We start from the raw sequence: 12,438 nt of genomic DNA on the forward strand, positions 1-12,438 counted from the left end.
GGGATTTTATTGAAAGTAAAAACATTACAAGTAAAATATAAACATTTCAGAAACAGAAATGCAAACAAAAATGCATCACATTATTACTCAATGAAAATCAGAAGCAAAGAAGAATCACAAATGAAAATGTACATTTACCCAGAGTGCAACATTCTCTGCCTTTCGCTCAGTCTCTCTGGATTTAATGAAAGCAAGTTCCCTTACAATTGCCCCTGTGACTTGCCCCACTGCTTCTCTCTTCTGACTGAGGGTTAACTTGCAGCGCATATGCCACAGATAATAGCGCATAACAGATATTATAAGATACAGGGTTTCCGTAGTTACCGCGCCAGCACACTCACGCCCCACTATCCCGTACGCCATCTCCGTATAATTCAAGTTCTCCAAAAAACCCAACTGTAAAGTATTTGCCAGGGAAGATTTGAGGCTCTTGGTAATGACACAGTCTAACAGAAAGTGCTCCTGGGTCTCATCCGTGCCACAGCCCCAGGGGCATTCCCTGTCCCCCACATTCAGATACCGTAGGTTCCCCCTGACAAACAGTTTCCCCTGGAGGGAGAGCCAAGCATTATCCTGAAACTTTTTGGGCAGTCTCTTACTGTTTAGGAACTTTAGGCTCAGAGCCAGGGTCTCGCTCGTGCAGTCTCTCAGAGCAAGGGGAACACAAAAGAAAACCTCCAAAATCCTGAAATAAATGTTTTTCCTAGGGGCAGACTTGAGTTCCTCCATCCCTATGTGCCACTTCCTAATGAGCTTCAAGGCCTGAGCTACATGGGGTGGGACACAACCTCCTCTTATCCGGACACTCTTCAGCCTATCATTGAGCAGCCAGTCCTTGATAAAAGGCGATACCCAGGCCCTAATACTGCTCTCCCACAGAGAGTCGTTCCCCTGAGCCATACCCCCAAGGTTACATTTGAGGAATATGACACAGAAGAAAGCCACCGGGCACAGCATGCCCAAACCTCCCTCCTTTCTCTGCAGGAAAGTTACTCCCCTTTTAACTGGGTTCAGTCTGCTCCCCCAGAGCATTTGGAAGAACAGACTGTGGACTCTTGCGTAGAAAGATTCTGGCAACAAGAAGATATGAGAGACAAACAGAAGCAGAGGGACCAAGAAAGACTTGATAACGTTAATCCTTTCCCTATAGGTCAGCCTCCAAGCCTTCCATCGCTGAACCTTTGCTGCACAGGCATTCAGTTTCTCATCCCAATTTGCCTTTGCATCATCGCCCTTCCCAAATTTTACACCCAAGATCTTAACCCTCTCTGGGGCTACAGGGAAGTCTTTTAGTTGGAAACCCGGCTCTTCCTCTAAGACCCAAAAAGCTTCCGATTTTTCTTGGTTGACAAGAGACCCAGAGGCCTCTGAGTAGCTTCTGATGTGCTCCATTACCATAGACGCCTCCTCTGGTCTAGACAGAACAATGGTCACATCATCCGCGTAGGCTACTAACTTAAAGGGCTGACTCAAGGGAAACCGAACACCCTCCAATGCACTATGCTGTAATGCTCTTAGGAAAGGGTCCAGAGCAAACACATACAAAAGTGGACTGAGAGGGCACCCCTGTCTTACCCCTGCTCCCACCTCAAAGTCTTTGCCTCTCCAACCATTAATCAATGGAAAGCTTCTTGCCCCTTGATACAAAGTCTGTAACCATCTGACAAACTGACCCGGAATGCCGTATTTCAGCAAAGCAGCCCATAGGTATTGGTGATTAACTTTATCAAAAGCCTTTGCTTGGTCCAAGGTCAGAAGATACTTTCCCCATTTATGGACTTTGCACCTCTCTAAGGCCTCTCTTATTGTAAGGACTGCTCCAAAAATGCTACGTCCCTCCACTGTGCAGTACTGAAAGGAAGATAGTAAAGTGCCAGCAAACTTACTTAGCCTTGAAAAGAGAATTCTTGCAAGAATCTTTCTGTCAGTGTTAAGAAGAGCAATGGGCCTCCAATTCTCAACATGCCTTGAGTCCTTCCCCTTTGAAAGCAGGATCAAGGAAGAGTATCCCATAGAGGGAGGAAGACTACCCTTCTCCAAACTCTCATTGAAGACTTCAACAAGAACAGGAGCAAGTCTGTCTTTAAATCTTTTGTAAAACTCTGCTGTTAGACCATCAGGCCCTGGGGCCTTTTTCTTTTGCTGTTTGTCTATGGCCTGAATCACCTCTTCCAGTGTTATTTCTGCTTCCAAAGTGGAAAAATCCAAATGATCAGTATTGGGACCTGGGGTCGCCTTCAAGAAAGCCTCGGTCTTTCCCTTATCCAAAACTCTTTCCCTGAAAAGCCCAACATAGTAAGATCTAACGGCTTCCAAGATCCCCTCCCTTGACGTATGAAAATGACCCTGGGAGTCATAAAGACCCTCAACCAGCTTTTTCTCAACAACCTCTTTGCAATTCTGGCAAGGATCTGGGCAAACAGAAGCCCCATAGTCTCTTTCCAGAACCAAAGACTTGTACCGGCTGTACTGATGTTGCCTGATCAGTTGCTTGAGTCGGTTTCGCTTTTCAGCCCCCTCCCCTTCCGAAATACAGATCTCTAGCTCCTTTCTCAAGGACTGGTACTTACTCTCCTTCTCCCTCCCTTTTTTATAAGAGATAGACTTGAAGAGGGACCGGAAAGAATCCTTGGCTGCATCCCACCATACAGATAGAGAATCATACAGCTCAACCTTTGATATCTGCACCAGCAGCAGATCCTCAAAAGATTGTTCTGCCTGTTCTCCTTCCAGGGAACCTACATCAAGTCTCCATAAACCCCTCCCAATCTTGGGCTGGTTCCGGATACCATACAGAAAGGAGAGTACCGAGTGATCTGAGAACTCAACGGCCTTCTCACAGACCTCTGTAAAAGATTCACCTTTCTTAACAAAAATCATATCTATTCTGCTGCTTCTCTGCCCACAGAAATACGTATGTTTGCCTGCCCGACCCCCCCATGTGGCCACATCTACTAAACCCGCATCCTCAGCCAACTTATTCATAAATGAACCCTCATATTTACAGAATCTGCCAGTCCTGTCTACTGCCCTCAGGACTTGGTTGAAGTCCCCTGCCAAGATGACTGGACTTGATGTATACAGGTACGGTTTGATCTCTAATAAGAGTTCCCTTCTCTCTGAGGGCCCCTGGGGGCCATACACATTGATCAATCTGATCAGATTCCCTTGCAATACAATGTCAAGCATCAAACAACGCCCAACCTGGATTTCTATGATTTTTTAATCTCCAACCCCTGAACATTTTTGAAAAGTATTCCTACCCCTCCTGCCGGCTCCTCAGCAATAGACCAAAAGGAGGGCCCGTGCCACCAATCTCTTTTGGCTTCAAAAATCTCACTTCTGGTTGTGAGCCTGGTCTCCTGCAAGAAAAGGATTTCAGCCTCCACCTTTCTAAAAAAATCAAAAGCCAAAAATCTGGTCTTCCTATTCTTGATGCTACAGACATTGGCTGTAAGGAATGGGATAGGATGATCCATCATTAGGTCTTGTTTTGCTTCTGCCTACCACCAACCCCTTCATCACCCCTTCTTTTCACCTGAACTTTTGGGGTACTCTCTGCCCCCTCCAGGTCAACCACCACCTCCTCCCCTGGGGACTCTGCCTCCTGACTCTCCTCCCCACTCTCTTTCCTCTCTCTTTTTTTCCTGTCCTTCTTTGCCAAGGCCCTAGCCTTCCTCTCCTCTTTCCTCTCCTCTTTCCTCTCCTCCTCCCGCAGCCTCTCCTCCTCTTCCTCAGCGAGATCCCCCCAGGTTTTACCATCTGGCAGGACAAATCTGTTGTCTGTTGCTACCGTCATTTTTGGGGGAATGTTTTTATTTTTCTCTGAGGATTTTCCCCCCGCCACACTCCACTCCCCTTCTCCTCTAGGCTTACTGACCCTCTGCTCTCCTTCCTTTTTCCCACTGTTCCCCTTGGGTAACCTCCCTTGTGCCCCACCCATCACCTTAGTAACTGGGGCAGAGGATTCAGGCTGCACAGCCTCCCTCTCTGGTTCCACTACCTCTGAGGTTTGATTCCCTTCCTCCAGAAGTTCCATTGAGAGGCTCATTTCCTCCTCCAAATTAGAACATTCTGCCACCATATTGTGCCATGCGTCGGGGCAAGAGCTGTGGGCGTGGCCTAACTTTAAACACAAATTGCAGCGGATTTTCTGGCATTCCTTACTGGGGTGCCCAGTCTCACCACAGAGGGCGCACTTTACAACTGTGCATTTAACTGCAAAGTGCCTGTTTGATCCGCACTTGAAACACACCCTGGGTTGGCCGGGGTAGAAACAAACACCCCTGTCCTTCCCAATAAAGAAGGAATTGGGGAGATGCTTGGGGACATGGAGATTCATGTGCAGTTTGACCTGCACCTTCCAACCTCCTACCCAGAAACCAGCTTCCTGGCTTGCCTCTGAACTGCAGCTCCCAGCAACAGAACTGCCGTTTTCCGCAGCAGAACTGCAACTCTCTGCAGTAACCTCGGCTTGGTCGTCCAGGGTGTTCGCTCGCTCAGGGACCTCCATTACAGATGGAACGCCGCACGTGCCGGTACTTTCTCCTTCCTTGTCACTTTTAGCCATGGCCTTCACCTCCTTGCGCACCTCACTGCTCTCAGCCGCTGCTGCCAGATTGGGGGGAGCCGCCTTCCTGCTGGATCTCAGGCAGATCCTCACTCCTTTACCCGGAGTTACCACAACTTTCTTCCTCATTCTTTTGAGGAAAGTTTTTTTGGGGAAATTGCAGAAAAAATAATTCTCCTGAGAGAAATCCTCACAACCTGCAAAGTTTGCAGGTAAAAAGCACTCCTCCCAGACCCAAAAAGGGCCTGGGAAACCCTCACAGTCTGGAGCTCACACACACACCTCCTCTCAGTATGGGAGTACAGCTTATTGTGTGCCCAGAACATTCCTTCTCTGTATATTTGTATTTATACATATGGGTAGGGGGTGCCATAGTGTTTCCCTTAGACAGTACAGTATGGGGGTACAGCTTATTGTGTGCCCAGAACATTCCTTCTCTGTATATTTGTATTTATACATATGGGTAGGGGGTGCCATAGTGTTTCCCTTAGACAGTACAGTATGGGGGTACAGCTTATTGTGTGCCCAGAACATTCCTTCTCTGTATATTTGTATTTATACATATGGGTAGGAGGTGCCATAGTGTTTCCCTTAGACAGTACAGTATGGGGGTACAGCTTATTGTGTGCCTAGAACATTCCCTCTCTGTATATTTGTATTTATACATATGGGTAGGGGGTGCCATAGTGTTTCCCTTAGACAGTACAGTATGGGGGTACAGCTTATTGTGTGCCCAGAACATTCCCTCTCTGTATATTTGTATTTATACATATGGGTAGGGGGTGCCATAGTGTTTCCCTTAGACAGTACAGTATGGGGGTACAGCTTATTGTGTGCCTAGAACATTCCCTCTCTGTATATTTGTATTTATACATATGGGTAGGAGGTGCCATAGTGTTTCCCTTAGACAGTACAGTATGAGGGTACAGCTTATTGTATGCCCAGAACATTCCCTCTCTGTATATTTGTATTTATACATATGGGTAGGGGGTGCCATAGTGTTTCCCTTAGACAGTACAGTATAGGGGTACAGCTTATTGTGTGCCCAGAACATTCCTTCTCTGTATATTTGTATTTATACATATGGGTAGGGGGTGCCATAGTGTTTCCCTTACACAGTACAGTATGGGGGTACAGCTTATTGTGTGCCCAGAACATTCCTTCTCTGTATATTTGTATTTATACATATGGGTAGGGGGTGCCATAGTGTTTCCCTTAGACAGTACAGTATGGGGGTACAGCTTATTGTGTGCCCAGAACATTCCCTCTCTGTATATTTGTATTTATACATATGGGTAGGGGGTGCCATAGTGTTTCCCTTAGACAGTACAGTATGGGGGTACAGCTTATTGTGTGCCCAGAACATTCCCTCTCTGTATATTTGTATTTATACATATGGGTAGGGGGTGCCATAGTGTTTCCCTTAGACAGTACAGTATGGGGGTACAGCTTATTGTGTGCCCAGAACATTCCTTCTCTGTATATTTGTATTTATACATATGGGTAGGGGGTGCCATAGTGTTTCCCTTAGACAGTACAGTATGGGGGTACAGCTTATTGTGTGCCCAGAGCATTCCTTCTCTGTATATTTGTATTTATACATATGGGTAGGAGGTGCCATAGTGTTTCCCTTAGACAGTACAGTATGGGGGTACAGCTTATTGTGTGCCCAGAACATTCCTTCTCTGTATATTTGTATTTATACATATGGGTAGGGGGTGCCATAGTGTTTCCCTTAGACAGTACAGTATGGGGGTACAGCTTATTGTGTGCCCAGAACATTCCCTCTCTGTATATTTGTATTTATACATATGGGTAGGAGGTGCCATAGTGTTTCCCTTAGACAGTACAGTATGGGGGTACAGCTTATTGTGTGCCCAGAACATTCCTTCTCTGTATATTTGTATTTATACATATGGGTAGGGGGTGCCATAGTGTTTCCCTTAGACAGTACAGTATGGGGGTACAGCTTATTGTGTGCCCAGAACATTCCCTCTCTGTATATTTGTATTTATACATATGGGTAGGGGGTGCCATAGTGTTTCCCTTAGACAGTACAGTATGGGGGTACAGCTTATTGTGTGCCCAGAACATTCCCTCTCTGTATATTTGTATTTATACATATGGGTAGGGGGTGCCATAGTGTTTCCCTTAGACAGTACAGTATGGGGGTACAGCTTATTGTGTGCCCAGAACATTCCCTCTCTGTATATTTGTATTTATACATATGGGTAGGAGGTGCCATAGTGTTTCCCTTAGACAGTACAGTATGGGGGTACAGCTTATTGTGTGCCCAGAACATTCCTTCTCTGTATTGTGTCACGTGACTCTGTGCCATATGGGAAATGAGATATGAGTGTCCATGGCCCCCTCGCCCGAGGTGACCCACCCCCTGAGCGAGGCTCATTGTGGGAAGTCATGTGACCCTGGGCCAATGGTGTTGCAGGTGATGCAGAGTTCAGTCCTTAGGCTGGAAATGTCCCCTCGTTATTATCGATCCGTTCATTTCCAGCCACATTAGGTGCCTGAGTGGGAGAGGAGGTGCCCTGGGGCCCCCGGGCTTCTGAATGGGCCCCGGCAGGGCCGGAACTAGGGGTCGGCAGAACAGGCAGCTGCCACCACCGCTGGTCACCACACACCACACTGGGGGGGCAGCGTAGGGGGCAACTGTGGGGGGCACTAGGCAGGTACCCCTAGTCCTGGATCTCTTACCCCCACCACCACTGGTCAGAAACACACCACACTGGGGGGGCAGCGTAGGGGGCAACTGTGGGGGGCGCTGGTACCCCTAGTCCTGGATCTCTTACCCCCACCACCACTGGTCAGAAACACACCACACTGGGGGGCAGCGTAGGGGGCAACTGTGGGGGGCGCTGGTACCCATAGTCCTGGATCTCTTACCCCCACTACCGCTGGTCACGAAACACACACCACACTGGGGGGGGCAGCGTAGGGGACCCTGGGGCATCAGACCTGGCAAATCCTTTGCACCCCAGTCCAACCTGGGCTTATGTCTGGGCTCCCCCACCAGTCTGCACACAGTAGGATCATGGGCTGAACAGGACGGGCAGGACCTTACTGGGCTCCCATTCCCCCCAGTTACCCCCACAGCACCGGGGGATCTCTTGGATGGACGTACGTGCCCTGCAATGAGCATTTATTATCATTCGGCTCTAATTCTCATCATGTCCCGTAAGGACGAAGCTCTGCATCTGCTCCCAGAGATAAAGATCTCTCTAATGTTCTGTACGTGAGTCCCTGTGCCAGCGCTGGTTCTGATCCGGAGCTGGATATGGCAGGGTCTACGTGACACCAAAGAGACTCCCACCGCCCGACCAGAGGTGTCTGGGAACACGAGCCAGCTGCGTAGCCCCTGCCTGCCTGGCCCCACGGCCTATTCCTGGAAGGGAGGTCCCTCGGCTACAGTAGGTCCGGGACAGTATTTCTTTGATGTTGTTCCCAAAAACAAACAGGGCCGTTCCCAGGGGAGCCCCCCAACTGCATCTTGTTTATTAAAATAGAAGAGCTCGTTCCACAGAGACCGGCGCTGATTGGCCTTCACACAACAGGGCAAGGAGTCAGGATAACATTGTTGCCAAACTGGCCATAATTCCATGAACACTATGAGATGGGGTGGGAGCCCCCCTGGACTTGGAGATGGATAAGACGACTAAAGCCAACTGTTAGCTTGTTGCTAGGCAACCCTGCCTAACGTTGGCCATAAAAACGTGGGCAGATAAAAGCTGCTGGATTTGCCCCTCCAGAACGAGTCAGCAGCTTAACTGACCCATGTGTGAGGCCGACAAATATTGGCTTAAAATTGTCCAGATATTTATCCGGACCATCAGTAATCATGGGGCCCATATCCCAAAGGGCCTCAGTAAGGAGGCCGTATGGCTGTGGGTAAGGAGGCCCTATGGCGGTGGGTAAGGAGGCCCTATGGCTGTGGGTAAGGAGGTCCTATGGCTGTGGGTAAGGAGGTCCTATGGCTGTGGGTAAGGAGGCCGTATGGCTGTGGGTAAGGAGGTCCTATGGCTGTAGGTAAGGAGGCCCTATGGCTGTGGGTAAGGAGGTCCTATGGCTGTAGGTAAGGAGGCCCTATGGCTGTGGGTAAGGAGGCCCTATGGCTGTGGGTAAGGAGGTCCTATGGCTGTGGGTAAGGAGGTCCTATGGCTGTGGGTAAGGAGGCCCTATGGCTGTGGGTAAGGAGGCCCTATGGCTGTGGGTAAGGAGGCCCTATGGCTGTGGGTAAGGAGGCCCTATGGCTGTGGGTAAGGAGGCCGTATGGCTGTGGGTAAGGAGGCCCTATGGCTGTGGGTAAGGAGGCCCTATGGCTGTGGGTAAGGAGGCCCTATGGCTGTGGGTAAGGAGGCCCTATGGCTGTGGGTAAGGAGGCCCTATGGCGGTGGGTAAGGAGGCCCTATGGCGGTGGGTAAGGAGGCCCTATGGCTGTGGGTAAGGAGGCCCTATGGCGGTGGGTAAGGAGGCCCTATGGCGGTGGGTAAGGAGGCCCTATGGCGGTGGGTAAGGAGGCCCTATGGCTGTGGGTAAGGAGGCCCTATGGCTGTGGGTAAGGAGGCCCTATGGCTGTAGGTAAGGAGGTCCTATGGCGGTGGGTAAGGAGGCCCTATGGCTGTGGGTAAGGAGGCCCTATGGCTGTGGGTAAGGAGGCCCTATGGCGGTGGGTAAGGAGGCCCTATGGCGGTGGGTAAGGAGGCCCTATGGCGGTGGGTAAGGAGGCCCTATGGCTGTAGGTAAGGAGGTCCTATGGCGGTGGGTAAGGAGGCCCTATGGCTGTAGGTAAGGAGGTCCTATGGCGGTGGGTAAGGAGGCCCTATGGCGGTGGGTAAGGAGGCCCTATGGCTGTGGGTAAGGAGGCCCTATGGCTGTAGGTAAGGAGGTCCTATGGCGGTGGGTAAGGAGGCCCTATGGCGGTGGGTAAGGAGGCCCTATGGCGGTGGGTAAGGAGGCCCTATGGCTGTGGGTAAGGAGGCCATATGGCGGTGGGTAAGGAGGCCCTATGGCGGTGGGTAAGGAGGCCCTATGGCGGTGGGTAAGGAGGCCCTATGGCGGTGGGTAAGGAGGTTCTATGGCAGGTAAATAATAGGTCCATCTGGTTCTGATCCAAGTTTTTTTCTCCTTTATTATGGATCAGTTAATGTATGGAACATGTAAGGAACATTATTCCCAGGCTGGGCCTCTCCCCTCGGGGACCCTTCCAGACCCCACTCGTTTCTCAGTGCCACCGGGGCACAAGGGAAGATTAACCCTTCAATGTCTGGTTGCTGGCAGTGATGTGACCCAGGGAGTCAGTACAGTAGGAGGGAATAGGATGGTGGGATAAGCCCAGAGCAGGGTATTGTGTGCCCAGATCATTCCTTTGCTTATGTGCATTAATACATCAGTAATGTAACTAACTGCCAGCAGAGGTGGTAATTAGCCCAGACTGAGCCCAATGCTTTCTGTAAGGATTTCCCAGCAGTGGAAGGGTTAACCCCGTGCCTTGGCGCTTTGCTAGGAACCATTTGCATGAGTCTCCGGCGCTTCCCTGGAACTGATTATATTTAATTACAGGCGGCCGAGGCGGCGGGGAGAGCAGGGTGAATAGCGCAGGGTTCCGGCACCTTCCAAGTACTGGGAATAGGGAAAAACAATTCCCCTTAGCGGCGCTGTCCGAACCCAGGGGCTCCCTCTAAGGAACAGAACCGCTATATTGGTTCTTGTGATAGGGACCTTAGATTGTAAGCTCACTGGGGCAGGGACTGATGGGAATGTGATAGGGGCCTTAGATTGTAAGCTCACTGGGGCAGGGACTGATGGGAATGGGATAGGGACCTTAGATTGTAAGCTCACTGGGGCAGGGACTGATGGGAATGGGATAGGGACCTTAGATTGTAAGCTCACTGGGGCAGGGACTGATAGGAATGTGATAGGGACCTTAGATTGTAAGCTCACTGGGGCAGGGACTGATGGGAATGTGATAGGGGCCTTAGATTGTAAGCTCACTGGGGCAGGGACTGATGGGAATGTAAGTTCACTGGGGCAGGGGCTGATGGGAATGTGATAGGGGCCTTAGATTGTAAGCTCACTGGGGCAGGGACTGATGGGAATGGGATAGGGACCTTAGATTGTAAGCTCACTGGGGCAGGGACTGATGGGAATGGGATAGGGACCTTAGATTGTAAACTCACTGGGGCAGGGGCTGATGGGAATGGGATAGGTACCTTAGAGTGTAAGCTCACTGGGGCAGGGGCTGATGGGAATGTGATAGGGACCTTAGATTGTAAGCTCACTGGGGCAGGGACTGATGGGAATGGGATAGGGACCTTAGAGTGTAAGCTTTCCCTTTATTCTATCACTATAAAGTCAGACCCCTGTACAACTCACAGTATCAGTTCTATGGGAACGCTTCCCCTTTATTCCCCTTTATTCTATGATGTCGGACTCGTGAATAACCCGTGAGAGGAGCACGTTGCCCCCGCGTGGTACAACAATGGGAGTCGCTCGGTGCAGCTCTGACACAATAGGCAGACAAAGGCCAGCGAGGCCTAACATGTGACTGAAGCCTCGGCTAAATTACAGCCAAGCAGGCTTTGTGCCACGCGTCTTGGATTAGAAATAGCGCCTTCCAGCCCTGCCCCCAATCCCCACAATTAAAGGGGAAATTACATTGTAAACAACCAACCTGTCCCACCTCTGCTGGAAGGCCTTTCCCTGTACAGATGACACTTTCTGCACATCCATTTCTAAGCAGCAGAGGGTGCTGTTTGGGCAATATGGGATTTCCTAGTGCAGGTGCCTAGGAAGGAGAGTCACAGAGCTGAGTCAGTGGCCCCATAGGGGGCAGGTAGGGGACATTGCCCCGGTGTGAGTGCCATACTTGGCATTCCTGGCATTCCTGGCATAGCTTTGCTGCATGAATGGGCCGACAGCTGAGGGGGCAATAGGGGTAACGTCACTGCCCTGAGACTGCCTTAGGGCCCTTGGAAACAAGCCAGGCCATTGGCAACGATCTGCGGGGGGGGTCGGAGTTTAGATCTGTCTCCTGGGGTAGAGGGTAATTTGGGGGAACCCCACCCTGGGTAAAGGCAGCCATAGTGCCAGGGAAGCATATACAGCTGCACCGGGGGGGGGCCCTCAGGAGCCCATAGAAATGACTTTATAAAGACAGTATGTGTTGAAGTGAATTCAGTTTCTAGCAATAAAAAAGGGGTTAGATATTAATCCAGGGGCCCGGGCAATAACTAGAGGGGGCAATAAGCCTCCCTGTGCACTTTACCTCCCCGAGAGTGGCGAAATGCCTGAGCGCAGCTCCTGGGGCGGAACATTCTCCTCTGGTTAAACATTGACCCATGTAGAATTGGTGGAAAGATACAAGGGCCCCTGTCTCTGCAGGGGGGCAGCTGTGTTTAACCTGTTACAGGACAGAGGGCAAAAAAAAATTGTTGGTTTGGGGAGGCCTGAGTAATGCCAGTATGCTTTGTGCCCACATACATCTAATGCATCCAAAGTGTTGGAATTATATGGAATTGGCACTGTATTTATCCCGCTGTGGGTTCTGGGGTATTATACATGGAATTGGCACTTGTATTTTATCCTGCTGTGGGTTCTGGGGTATTATACATGGACTTTGGGCACTGGTATTTTATCTGCTGTGGGTTTCCTGGGAGTATTATACAGGAATTGGCACTAGTATTTACTCCTGGCTGTGGGGTTTCTGGGGGTAAATTCTAACATGGAATTGGCAACTGTATTTATCCATGCTTGTGGGTTTCTGGGGTATTATACATGGAAATTGGCACTGTATTTTATCTGCTGTGAGGTTCTGGGGTAATTATAACATGGAATTGGCACTGTATTTATCTGCT

At 50.0% G+C, this 12,438-nt stretch overlaps 1 protein-coding gene across 1 annotated transcript in view; it reads left to right on the forward strand.

Moving 5' to 3' along the window:
- LOC101734278 (perilipin-2-like) overlaps positions 1-12,438 on the forward strand; it is a 50,750-nt gene that overhangs the window by 12,257 nt on the left and 26,055 nt on the right. The gene's annotated exons all lie outside the window — the stretch shown is intronic.

Source organism: Xenopus tropicalis, chromosome 8, assembly GCF_000004195.4.
Source record: "Xenopus tropicalis strain Nigerian chromosome 8, UCB_Xtro_10.0, whole genome shotgun sequence".
NCBI lineage: Eukaryota > Metazoa > Chordata > Amphibia > Anura > Pipidae > Xenopus > Xenopus tropicalis.